We start from the raw sequence: 14,533 nt of genomic DNA on the forward strand, positions 1-14,533 counted from the left end.
TGTTGGACCGGCTGACCTTGTAAAGTCGTCAGAATATCTCGCTAGACCAATTATTGTTGTGGCAACATCAACATCCTTCTGAACTGATTCAATATTTTTTCCATCAATCATGTATGTGGCGCTATCAAACAACGCCATAATCCCGTTGTTGACAAAACCAACACGTAAATTAGCAGCATATGGCGTATTAGCTAGAACATTCGTTACAAGTCTACCTTCTACTTCAATAAATGCCTCAGCGGGCAGGAAATATCTACTTGTATCATGAACCTGTAATTCGATTCTCCCCCGCTGATTTGGTTGTCTTGCGTCATAAGAATAAAACTGATAATCACGTATAGATTCATACTTAAGGACAGGTGCCTCCATATCAAATGCTGGGTCTGATTCGCGCTTGAACATTTTTATTATAGTTACCATTTTTCAAATGATGATCATCGTCGACGAAGACCGCTTCCTGCTATTAAATTTGCTGTTATATTTTTTTCTGCTTCTTCAGATATCGCCGCTAGTTTTTGATTTGCAGCCTGATTTATTATTAAACTTACGTCTGCTGGCATAATTTCAGTACTTGCCAGTTTCACCGGTGGTTGTTGTTTTCGTCGCAATAATCGTGCTAGTCTTTCTTTGATTGCCGAAAATGCCTTACCAGCAACATTGACAATTGCACTAGGAGCTTTATCACGAACAATATCGATAGCTTTCATCGATATTTGTTTTGCAATAGGTGCTGCTTTTGGAGCTATCCTTGTAAATAATCCCCGCACAACATCACCAAGTCCATCTCCGTAAGTAGCTCTGTAGATTGGTAATCGTGAGTTTACCGCTCTGACCTGCATGGGTTTACGATGATTATTATGCATGATCATCTTTTTTAATTTACCATTTCTTTAACAACTAGTCATCAGCAAGTTCATCGATAAGTTCTCGGTAAACGCCGATATCCATGATACCACCTTGAAATAATCGCCGACAAATATCAGATGCTTCATTAATTATTTCTGGTGAATTATTTCCGGCACGTTTTCCTCCGATAAGAACCTCTAACCGTGACACATCATTAATGATATTATCAGGACAAATAAAATTGTTTTCTCCCGACGTAGTCAGAAAACCACTTCCTACAGCGCTCGGAGTATCATCATCAGGATCTCTTTCTTTACCCAGGGAACGTATTTTCTCCCGTTGTTTAGTTTCTATATTTTTGAATATTTCTTCTTCTTGTTTCCATTTTTCTTCTGCTTTTCGCTTCATTTCTTTTGCCATCTGCTTCCTTTTCTCTCCAGATGGTTTTTGCGGTGAAGAAGATTGCTGTTGTTCTGTATGTTGCAGAGGTGGAGGAAGTTGATACTGGGAGAATTTTCCTTGTTCTAGTTGTTTTATTTGCTCTCCATAAAGTCTTTTTATTTCTTGATGAAGAATTCTATATTCCAAATCATCATATCTAGCTTGTTTTTTTATTTCTATATACACGATATATCCATTTAATAAGATCATCATCACTTACCTTTTCATGACGAGGTTTTTAAATACTAGATTTATTAAATATACTAATTAATATTTTTGCAGGTAGTTTTTCTTTTTTTAGTATTTCTAATATCTTCGATAAAACCTTCCTTAAATCTTGCAATAAATTCTACGTTTTCTTTTATTGGTTTTGGTTTAGGTGTATGTTCTTTTTGCACGTCGGCGACTTCAGCACGAAGTTTTCCAATACTTTCAAGTATTTCCTCACCAACAGGTGGAGGTTGAGCCGCAGCTATTTCCCTGGCTATGCCAGGTGGAAGATCTCGTAAAATCTTCTTTGTCTGTTTTGGTCTTCTTGCTATTTTTTCGGTTTGTTCTGCTGTTTGTTTTGATACCGGAAGAAGATCCTCTTTGATGACTGTTGTAACTTGTTCAGTAGCTGCAGTGACGGGCTTAAACAGTTTTTTAGTGTCTTCTTCGTACTCAACTTGTGCTTCTTGTTGCGCTTGTAGATTTTTTCTAAATGAATCTCGCACGGGAAGAAATGTTTTAATTGCTTCTAATCGTTCTCGTGCTGTTCTTGCAGTATGAGATTCTGGATGTACCATTATTTTTTAATATAACAATTTTTTAATTAATAGCAGCAGAGAGGGCACCTACCAATGTTGGTCGTCCAGTAATTAAACAAAAAAATAAATAAACACGTAGAGTACTTTATTTTTTCAGCTACCTTTTCGAACTAGGTTTTATTGATGGGGTTGGTTTCAACAAAAAATAAAAACCTCACAGGAAACGTTTATTTGTGAAAATCTGGACCTTTCTACAGATTTTATTTTTTTTTTGTTTGTTTTATTTGTTTGTCGTAATCATATGGTCTGTTCGCCCTCTCTGCTGCTCGATATGACTAAAAAATTGTTAAATGCTACCTTTAAAAAAATAATCCAAATCCAAATCACCTTCCATACGTCACTCTCTCTAAAGCACATAATAACTGGTGAGCGCCCCCTAAGTCAGGCGAAGGTCGACTCCATACTGTCAACTAGTCTGGTGTCCTGCTTACTATACAGGGAGCCAGACTACCAAATGGTTTCCTTTGCGCAGGTTATGACGCAAAATGTTCCCGCTATTCATAAAATTATCCAATCAAAGTTAAAAGAATGGGAGCCCTACTTGTACAAAAAAGTAAGACCGTGGCACTCGGCCCGACTAAAGTTATTATCGCTACATTATTTTATGATACTTCACACATTATCAATATTTTATTAACGACGTCACGAATTAGAGATGGTGGAAATGATGCAAAAATTGTTTATAGGTAGCAAATGGAAATGTTTTTATTCTTATTAAAAGAGCAGCAGAGGTGGCGAATCCACCTCGTTTTATAAGCGTTATTTTGGTAAACTAACCCTTATTACAAAAATGAAAAAAAAAAAAAAAATGCGCTGATAACGTGAACCGAGGTCTCTAACTTTCCGAGAGTGAGTCTCTCTACGGGGTTAGTTTTTTTGTTACTTTTTTTTTCGTCATCATTTTCGAAAAAACATATACCTGAATTTTACTACGATGACGCCTTATCGAGGTCGCGCCCGCTCTGCTGCTATCAGTTGAAAACTTTATCAAGACCAATTCGATATCGTGACCGGGGATCATGTAAGTTTATTGTTATAAATCCATGCGAGGCTGAATGTGCCTGACTAAATACATTTTTAAACTTAATTATGTCCATATCACCGTTACACCAAGTCTGATGAATATTTCCCAGAGTATGTGCATCAACACCATTAAACACAGCAAGAATATTAAATTATCTCTAATCACTTTTGGTATTTGTGTATATCGCTGGGTTACATAAATTACATCTGTGTTTTTATGTCTTCCTCGAGAAAATATTATAGCTGGGTTTTGCCTGTTTATCTAACATCACATAATCGTACACACTAAATTGTGAATAAACCCATCAATATAAACAATACTTGGCGCTTCATTAATATCAGTAATAAATTCAATAACATCCTCATCGTTTATCATCCTCGCGCTTTCGTTAAAATCTTTTAGCACTTCGTAACATTGTTGATCATCAGCTGACGGTGCAACTAAGTAGAACTTATCCCATCTCATCCACTTCATTGTCAAATTAAGTAACAGCTGTGTCTTTCCAGACCCGTACGGTCCAATTATAATCATTCGAACAGAATTTGGTAATGCAGCATGATGTTTAACCGGTTCTCGTTTTCTTACCCCCCGAAAAGTCAGTGCCCTCCATGTTATAGAAACATAATAAACAATATGGATTTATATTGTGTGAAATGCAGGGCGCGTACTCCTACAAGTACACTGACAACTATTACAACAAAAAATAACAGATCATCGGTTACAGGTAACTGTGAACAATGTGGTACAAAGAAATTTAAATTTATTTCTAATCCAAACAATATAAAAAAAGAGGAGGTGATATTGCCGCCCATTTATCCAAACTACCAGGAACACCATGGGCTAAGTACTCAGGAGAAAAACACCTCCCAGTATATAATTACTGTGGCCATAGAACTCGACTTGATATCAGACTTGATAACCAAGACCAGCCAAAACCAGGTGAGTATCCAATAAATGCAATTGATAAAGCGTGTCACGCTCATGATGTAGCTTATAAAAGTAAAGATCTACAGCATAGGCATATCGCAGATGTGAAATTAATTCACGCGCTAAATTCCATAAAAATAAATCTGTCAAAAAAATCATTAGCTGATTGGTTGGTGAGATCTGCAATGAAGGGTAAGCTTGTATTGGGAAACGGTAATTAATCAACCAATTATTATCATGATGGAGTCGATTTATTATTCCCCAAGAGGATACTGGAAAGGTAGAGCAGCGATTAGTAAACTCGCTTCGGCGGCAGGTGTCGAAAGTTCTACTGCTGAAAAATGGTTAGCTCGACAGGAAATATGGCAAATTTATATACCACTGCCTAAAACAATACAATACGCGCATTTTGATGTCAGCGTCCCTAATGAAATTCATCAGGCTGATGTTTTATTTTTACCACATGATACTAGACATCGAGTAACATACAAATACGCGTTAACTGTCGTTGATGTTGCAAGTAGATATAAAGAAGCAGAGACGTCATCAACAAAGACAGCTGCTGAAGTAGCTTGTGCGTTTAAACGAATTTATCAACGAGGTGGTCTACGATGGCCACAGCTGTTACAGGTTGATCCTGGCAAAATATTTCAGGGCGCACTATTATCGGTGATGAAGCAACATAATGTCAAAATACGACGAGGACATACTGCAATTCACCCCGATCAGGCAGTTATTGAACGATTTAATTGAACACTTGCTGAGCGGTTATTTGGATATCAATACGCGAAGGAAATCATTCAAGATACTAGATCTCGCGAGTTGGTTGCAAGATTTCCAAATGTAATAGCTGCGTTAAATAATGAAATTACTCGAACAACCAACATGAAACCAATTAATGCAATTACAAAAAACATATACCAGTACAACGACGTGATTTTTCAGCGCAGCCAGTGTTGGGTACTGTTACTGTAAGATATTTATATGAACCCGGTGAACTTGAAGGTGGTAAAACAAAGAGCAACTGATCCTATCTGCAGTATTACAACACACAGAATTTCCAGCGTGGCAAGATCCACGGGTAGACCTGCAATATTTAGATTAGATTCAACAGCTCATCAACGTGGATTTACAGGTGAACAATTACAAGTAATTTCCGAAGACACGCAATTACCACCGCGATCGCTTATCTAGCGCCGTTACGTTGATTGACAATTGGTCTAAATAACTTTCTGCACCTTCTGCGAATTCAGCTTGGGATTCTTGTCGCGCATGTAACTTTTCTTTAACAGCATCTCTTAATGGTATATACTTTTTTTTATTGCTTCCTCTCGCTCTCGAGCTAATCTAGTTGTTTAAGCTTCTCCGAGGTTGGTCATTATTTGATATAACTTTTTTTCAATTGATGGCAGCAGAGGGGCTCGACCTCGATACGGTGTCATCGTAGTAAAACTCACGTATATGTTTTTTTTTTTGAAACGATGACGCGAAAAAAAAGTAACAAAAACTAACCCCGTAGAGAGATTCACTCTCGGAAAGTTAGAGGCATCGGTTTCACGTTGTCAGCGCATTTTTTTTCTTCCTCATTTTTGTAATAAGGGTTAGTTTACCAAAATAACGCTTATACAATGAGGTGGGTTCGTTCCTTCTGCTGCTAAAAGAACAACATAAGAATAGAGAAAATTCTCCAATTGGATAAAAACCTAAAACGTGCCTCTGTGATCGGGTCTATATAAAATTCAAGATTGTGTATCGGTATTTCTGTCCCTGAAACATATCCTGTGAAATATATTTGCTACCAGCCCAGCTATTAAAGAAGTAATGAAGACAATGACGGCATTGAGAGAACCTTTCAATGATTTAAGAAATTGTTAAAATAGAAACAGGGAAAAGTCACGAGGTATACCGATTGTTTGACTTATCAATCGGAATCTCGTCGGTCTTTTCCTTCAGATTTATTTGAAGGCCGGCTGAATAGGATAGCTGTAGGCAGATATCAGCCCACACCCGCGATGATATTGATTGACGTTTTAGGTAACATGCACATTATATTTCCCTATGTCTTTTGCATGTAATTCCACTTGGAATAGCACAACGCCCTGTTCCTGTGGCCATTTTTAATATCGAGCTAGATATGGATGTAACTAATTGCCGGTTTGTGTGTAAACTGTACGCAGGTTTGTTCCGAAAAGATTTTGCATGCAGAATTTTTTGAATGTATTTTACTTTGAGAAAACCCTCCAACCAGTAAACCAACTTATTTTCATTTTAACTTCTGAATCATTTGAAATTTTTTAATCAACACTTTCATGGAACCAATTATCGCAACGTTATTTTAAGTCAGCATTGTAGTTTGTGTTATAGATTTAATTTAATTTAGAAAATTTGCAAATGACTTTAAAAGTGCTTTATTATAGCGGCGTTGGTCAAACTGGTTTTGCCAATTCATGATCAGATGATCCCACTCATTGTTTGCAGTTAAATTAAGTAAGAACTCAATAATGAAACAGAGTAATAAACAAGCGGTAATAATATAGGTTAATCTTCTATCCTAGACGATGAAGTACCAGGGACGATTGATAGAACTGAGGAAGTCGAACGTTGAGAACTGACATCCAACACTCAGCGACTGAAGTCATCATTAGTTATGAACCATCATTTATGGACCATGTTAGAAAGACCCATGGACAATAATTTTCGTTTCGTTTCAGCTAATTTTCGTTTTGTTAAAGTTTATATTTGATTTTAAATGTTATCGGGCTTTGCAGCACCGTCTAGCGTTTTAGTTTGTTTTGGTCACGTGATTCCGCCTGGGTATGTACACGTGCCAACTATGACTGCAGTGGTGGTGTGTTATGAAATGGTAATGTATGAAAATGTCTTCTTGTAAGTGAAGCAGTATAACCACCTTCCGGAGCAAGCAGTCCGATAAATCAATCCCACAAAGCTGTGTTAATACACATGTACGATGTTGCGGGTCAGATGTCACCTTTTCATTAAAATGTGCAATTTTTGCTGCATGCAGATCGTTCCGGAACAAACCCGCGTACACTTATACACATACCGGTAATTGGTAAGAGCCATATCAAGCGCGAAAATCAAAAGGGCCACGGGACAGATGGTTGTGCTATTCCAGGTGGATTTACAAGTAACCAAACATGATTTGCTCAGGGAATATAATCTACATGTCACCAAAAGAACCATTCATCTCATGGTAGCTGCATTGACACGAGAAATACCGGTAAGTGTATAGCATGTACATCGATATTTGCAGCCAGTTGCATGCAGATAATTGCAGCTTTTAATGAATATGTGATATGATCCCCTCAACCGTAAATCAATATCATCACGGGTGAAGGGCTGATTTATCGGCCTAATTTGATCGTAGTTCGCCGAACAGGAAAGGGCCAGAGCAGTAGAGCGGGTGAACAGACCTTTTGCTCAAACGTTATTTATGAAAAATAAAGCTTCATACGAAAACGAAAAAATAAGCTCACTAACGCTAAAGCGAAGCCTCTAACTTACCGAGAGTTTCTCTAATTGGGTTAGTTTTTTGTTACTTTATTTTTGTCATTAGTGTTTTTAAAAAAGTATGCGCGTTTTGTTTACCCACCGGACGTTTCATTGAGGATGCACCCTCTCTGCTGCTGTAATTAAATTATTATTATATCAATAATGGCACCAGCTATGGAGCCTTATACTGCTAGATTAGAAGCAATTAAAAAATTTCTTCCTGTTCGTGATTCTCTTAGACAAAAACATCAAGAACCTCAAGCTGAATTTACAGAAGGTACAGAAAAGTTATTTAAACCAATTGTAGAACCAACAAAGGAAATTGTTACAGCAACTGAAGAGACTGAAAAAGCTCTTGAAACTTTACCTGTTGATATTGCTGGTCGTCTCTAAAACTTAGCAAAATAATAAATCAAGCTGCAAATGAAAAACTAGCAGAATTGGCTGTTAATGAAGTTGTTCCTACAAAGTCAACTAATGAAATTATGCCGCCAAATACAAGTTTGATTTCAGGAGGTCGTCTTCGTATTAGACGAAGATAGTTGTAATAAGATGTTTAAGCGTATATCCGATCCAGGATTCGATATGAATGCACCAACTCTTAAAGATGAATCTATACGCGATAATCAGTATTATTCTTATGACGCACGTGTACCAAACATGCGTAGTCGAATCGAATTACAAGTTCAAGATACAAGCAGATATTTCTTACCTGGTGAAACATTTATTGAAGTAGATGGTGAAGTTATAAAGACAGATAATACTTTATACGATGCTGATTATAGTATCATTTTTGTCAATAATGGTATTATGGCGTTATCTGACAGCACTACGTATATGATTGACGGAAAAAACATTGAAACAATTCAGAAAGACGTTGATGTTGCTACAACGATAATATGTTTAGCAAGATGGAACAAAAATTAATCTCATCGGAGAAGGAAAGCTAGAGAGTTATATATTTTCTTGGGATTATAGGCAGATACAAGGGGAGATAAGCACGGAATTACTCTACCAAAGTGACAAGAGCTATCCCCCTTCAATAATTGAAATCTCCCTTGACATGTTAAGGATGATAAAATCACTGTTCTGTCATAATTAATTAGTTACTGAATGATGACAAAAATTATATAAATAATTGATAATATAATCGAGATAACTACTTAATTACTCTACCATAGATAGCTTAGCTTGACATTTATCTCATAACAATAATGGAAAGTTATTGTTTGTTTATATGTTTTTGAAAATGCTGATCTGGTTACATTATTTGCGAGTAAATGTATAGAACGCCTGCACATATCAGATTATTTTCCAGCTGCAAGTGTCGATTTAAATATTATTTCTTCGCCAGTCTCTACATTTGTATATACATCTGATTTAGAGCTCTAATCATTAGAACCGAAACTTCCGAATTTGTTATTTTGACTCTACGATCGATCACAAGACAGTCTTCGCTTAATCCACTGAAACGTTCAAATGTGAACCTATGAAAAAGTTACGTTTTATTTTTCCCTGTATTGAATATGAGATACCCAGTATTAGTGACATTTCAGACTGTTTTAGTCGATAGTTTCTGATTTCACCATTACGAGATCCTTAATAATTCTTGATGATGGGCTGTCTCACAAATTCTTTTTGCTTCATTTATATATAATATCATTTGTTGAACTTATTATTTTGAAAATCTAGCTACACTATCTTTTGCATTTCTTATAACTTTATCATTTTTGTCGTTGCTATATTTTGTATCATACTATCTTTTGAGCTGTTTGTATCCTTTATCAGAACATTGCACACACAACTGCGTGTTTCCTCTAACTCCAATACCACACTTCAGATACGGTTTAGTTCCTAAACTCCCTATCCGTACACTTTGTAAGTGAAGTCCACATAATTCGTTTACACAAGCTTTGTTACAGGGAGTTGCAGACCTATCATAAGCCACCTGCATTTGTTCTTTGTTTGAATCATTGTATATATATATATATATATATATATATTTTCAGTGTAAAGTTTATTGTATTAGTAGAAACAAACAATAATGCTTGGATTATCAGTAACAAACGTGACCCTGTCCTTCATAATGAAAAAATGCCGTATTAAGTAAAAATTCCAAACGAGGAATGCTGACTGGTATTGACAAATCGTATTATGAAAGAGCGTATCATGTAACCGTGGTTAATTAAGGAATTTATTCGATAAATGATAAACCCAGCGTTAATAATCTGAAACCGATGAAATTTTCAAGGCTAAAATGTGTAGCCGAACGAGCAACGGAACATTTTATAAACCCGATACGTGGAAACGGTTTAACGGATAAAAAGACGTAAAATAATAAACGAGTGGGGAGAAATAGTTAAAGATACCGGATCATCTGTCAAAGACGTCGCTGAGCTAGAAAAGAAAGTAAAATTCCTAATAACATTCAGAACGATAACCAAAGAGATTTTATAAGAATCAAAGTATAAATCGAAAGGAACTTCGATTGAAATTATTGATCATAACACGCATGCATAAACTAATAAAGTAACAATATTTCCACGAAATCGAACTGTTAAATTTTATAACGATGATATATTTGATTTTATTAACGTGATAAGTAAAAACGATCTGTATCAGTGTGATTATTTTAAAGTTCAGATAATGGAAATTATGATCAGTTTTTACGGCCTTATTTATCCTACAGAATCTCTCCATGAATAAATGAAAAATCTTGCGTCAAAATACACCCATGACGATACTGAACAATTACTGAGTAAGTGTTTTACCGTTCCTTCAGTTGATGCTTATTTGGCTAGAGATAAAAACTCGAGGAAACCAACACGATTGGATTTTCTTGAAGAATTACAATGGAGTTGTGTCGAATATGGACACGGTGGATTATGGAATGCTAAAGACGATTATAGGGCTGTTATTTCTGTTGATATGGTTGCATGTTATCCTGGACGTTTTCTTGGTATGGGAGAGTGTTCTAAGTATTTTGAGCGATTTGGTCATCCCACACACTAAATGACCAGAGTATAGCTAAATGGACCATTACCGGATTTTGATTTGACTGGATTTGCTTTAATCAAGTTATTTAAGTTTGCCGAAAATCTACATCCGATTTGTTATGTCTGGTTTGGCAAACATTTTTCAGAAAACATTTGGGCAACAACAATATTATTACGATTTGGTTACCACAACAAAATAAATATTCTGATGATGAAAAGCCTGATATAACTGATTTTGAGAATAAAATCGCAAAAGATCTTGGCAGAAAAATAGTCGGTAAATTCACCCAAGGAGGATGATATGATCATAAGCGACATTGTACAAGACTGATTATCGATGATGCTGAACTAGATTGTATAATTGTCGTGACAACGAATAGAAAAACATTCTTTTAGTCGAAGTAATATTAATTTATCAGACGGAACTAAACTGGGCACAATTGTGAGTCATATTTACGGTGAGTCACCGCAGTTTATTCATTTAAGATCCTCAATACTCGCGTACGTTTCGATAAATCTATTATCAGTGATAACTAGGGATTCTGAGTTTGCTGTCAGAGTCGATAAGGATTCATTTTATATCAATACAAAAAATACAGGATTGCTAGAACAACTACCCTGTTACTATGCCTTACATACCCAACCTAATGATTCCTACCAAATCATCGACAGGAGCAAGTGCAGAAGTAGACATTGGCCGTGGCAAAGGCTTAAGGCAGATTGCTTCTCGTTCCTTAGTGTGTTTTTTATTTTTAACACAAAGAATACCCAACAGTCCATTTCAGGGCCACCCACTTTTCTCGAAAAGAGATATTATTCGTTTAGCCAAAATCAATTAAACTCAAAATCCCTTTTTTGCCCCTTGATGTACGTGTGTGAGTGCGTTAGTGTTGGTCCTTATTCTAAACAATCAAAAGCAAAAGACACATACTTTTTCTGTCTGTTATATTCTGGTACACATTTTACAATTTAATTCAAAACACAACAGTTTAAAATGTTCATAGACTTCTGTGTCTTTGTTCACTCTCTCTGTATTTTTGTGTTGAATTTCTCACTTTCACATGTTTTTCCTCTCCTTCCTCACTTTCTCTTCGTCTTCTTTTCTTCTCTTTTTTCTCTTTTCTGGACGTGTCTGGGTTCTTCCTTTGGGGATGCTACCTCTTCTTCCTGTTTGTGACCCCTCTCTTCCTTTTGCTCCTGTTGTTTTTTAGTTGTTTTTTAGGGCAGTCTGAAAATGAATGTCCTTTCTCTTGACAATGATTACAGGCATCTTGACCTTTGTCTCTTGCGGCACATGTTTTACTGTTTTGATGGTCTTGACATTCTGTAGCTTAATGCCCTTTCTTCTGACAGATATAGCAAATAACTTGACTTTTATCTAGAAAGGAGACCGTTTAGGAGCCTGGACGAATGAGCACCCCAACGAAAGATTCTAAGGTTTGCTAGTGGCGGTCCTAAGAATTACGGTTTCGAATACCGGGACAAACAAGGAGAAGTGCACACCGAGATCGCTTGCGGCGAGACTTACTAATAGCACGGTATGCACGGGTATTTTACCCTGACTAATACTAACTCTCCCGTGGATTTAAGGCAAGTTCCGTTTCTAACTGAAACACTGGTCTATGGATCTTGTCAAGGAGAGAACGTTCTCCATTTGTGTTCTCCAGCCATAGGGGTAACTGTTACATTTGTAAGCGTATTCAGTTTTTAACGTCGTATCGTGAAATGATGCCGTTACTACTACTCAGATTTTTAACGTTGTGAACTTTTGAATTACAAGCTGATATTAGAGTTCAATTTAGTAGCATGTATCTATAGATTTTAATTCTGAACCTATTATTATGACCAGTTTGGTTTAATTGTAGCTATTTATGGCTGTCCGAAGATGATTGGGGCTGTCTGAAGCTGTTTAGGACTGTCTGAACTTGTTTTGGGCTGCCCGTAGTTGTTTAGGGCTGAATGCCACTGTCTAGGTCTGTCTGTAGCCGTATGTACGTATGTTTATACGTATGTCTGTGCACATGGTGGATCCATGAAGGGTGGGCGTGGCCAATACAAGTCTGCCAACCCAATTTAGGAGAACTGCGTGCTGTCGGTGCGTATATGTGTACAGCTATCTCAGGATCGCGCATGTTGGATACATTAATTGTGTGTACGACCAAAACAAGTGAGGGCCCACTCAAGAATTCGGGAGAGCTGTGTAATTTGTCAGTGGACACTTTTGCAAGTTTTACAAATACTTGTGAATCATACGGCCTTACAAATGACTGTGTCATGTTTGTTTCAGTTGGTTGTTGTTTCAATTGAGTACAATTTTGATCACATAAGATACTTTGAATCTTTATTTTGATTACATGAGATTATGTGAGTCTCACTTTCATTCCATACAATTATTTGAATCTTTATTTTCATTCCAGGAGATTATTTGAATCTCACTCAGGTCTATCCTGTTACAGGATACTTCGATTTCCAGCGGAACAGTTACATGATTACCAAAATATTTTGCGATATCAAATTTGGTCTGTATAGGAAAATTCAGTGCGGTGTTTGATGTGTGAACTAGTGACTAAAAGATTTGGATACGACACGGAGTACGATCTGTTTTGTGCAAAAAGTTGACATTATTTCCGATGAAAGAGTATAAAAAGAACTACCATGCCACTACATTTATCACTTGTGATATAACGATTGCCGTGGAAAGAAATCAATAACATTAGTCAGACAGTGGAGGATTGCCAACACTTATTACGAGCACTGTATGCCATGAATTTGCGTCGTCGTGTAGTGTGTGTCTTAGTGACTTGCTTTCTGGGATTTCGTTTACCAGCCGATTCCTAGTGGGCTCTGTACGATCTGTATAGGAAGGTACCGCCAAAAAAGTGGTACCTTTAAATAACCACGAGAGACTGGTTATGTTAAAAGCCTTGCGCATTCATATGGATACTTCTCGACCTCTACGGAGAAGAAGATTCGTCAACTTTTAGGCACTGAAGATGTGTACGACGATGTGTGTGTAGCTTGTGACCTACACCATCACTGGACAGATGTATGGAAAAGTTGGGGTTTCGAGGCTTGGACCAAAGAAATGGCCAATTATGCCCAAAAGTTGTGATCCTAAATTTAAACGTCCAGTGAAAAAAGCAACTTCTAAACTTGTGTTAGTGACAGTGTCAGAAGAAGAACCCATCACCGAGGAAAACCACTCCCTTCAGGACAGGACTGTCATGTACTTTCCCGAAAAGCCATTCTGGGAGGATACCTGTGTGACTGTACCCAATGTAGAGACTGTAAGAATATTACACACTGTCCCTAGAACACCTTTGTAACCAACAATAGGTTGTACGGAGACTTGTTTATATTCCACTCTGATCATTTTGATGTGTATTTTACCACTGTACTTAACCATTTGGCTTTTATGTGATTTTGTCTTTCGTGTTGTTTTTAACTTGCAATAAACGTGTCCTGAAAAAAATTATAAAAACTCATATGATGTCTGTTTTCGTGTCAAAAATGATATTCCATACACTACTATGGCTAACTCTAATGTCTCTGCTCCCTGTTTCTCCACTTTCATAGTCATTGACGAACACTTAGATCATGCTATTTAGGACGCTTTGTCTTTTCGCTATCCCTTTAACATATTAATTGCCGAACCCAGCGGTTCAGGCAAAACCGAATTTTGTCAAACGTTTGATCGAACATAAACATCATTTGATCGATCGTCCATCTCAATGGATGGTGTGGTGTTACAAAGAGTGGCAATCGACGAGAAAGTCAAAGCGATTCCATCGTGTTTGTGGAAGTGATTCCTGTCGAAGATGACGGGATCGTGTCTGACCCTTCTGCTCATCTTTGACGACATGTTAGGAGAAGACGAAGAAGAAATTAAACTGTGGTTTACGGGCAAAGGGCATCACCGTAATTTACATCACTCAAAATTTGTGTCAACAAAGTAAAGCCCATCGCACCATCACTCT

General features: G+C 37.0%; 1 long non-coding RNA gene across 1 annotated transcript; it reads left to right on the forward strand.

The window, feature by feature from the left end:
• The first annotated feature begins 6,031 nt into the window (after window positions 1–6,031).
• Window positions 6,032–13,983, forward strand: LOC149800554 (uncharacterized). Its single transcript, XR_016420411.1, has 3 exons — window positions 6,032–6,717; window positions 11,955–12,094; window positions 12,974–13,983. It is a non-coding gene; the product is annotated as an uncharacterized LOC149800554 (long non-coding RNA).
• The last annotated feature ends 550 nt before the right edge of the window (window positions 13,984–14,533 follow it).

This window comes from Sinohyriopsis cumingii, chromosome 4 (assembly GCF_028554795.1).
Source record: "Sinohyriopsis cumingii isolate HCF-2022 chromosome 4, ASM2855479v2, whole genome shotgun sequence".
NCBI lineage: Eukaryota > Metazoa > Mollusca > Bivalvia > Unionida > Unionidae > Sinohyriopsis > Sinohyriopsis cumingii.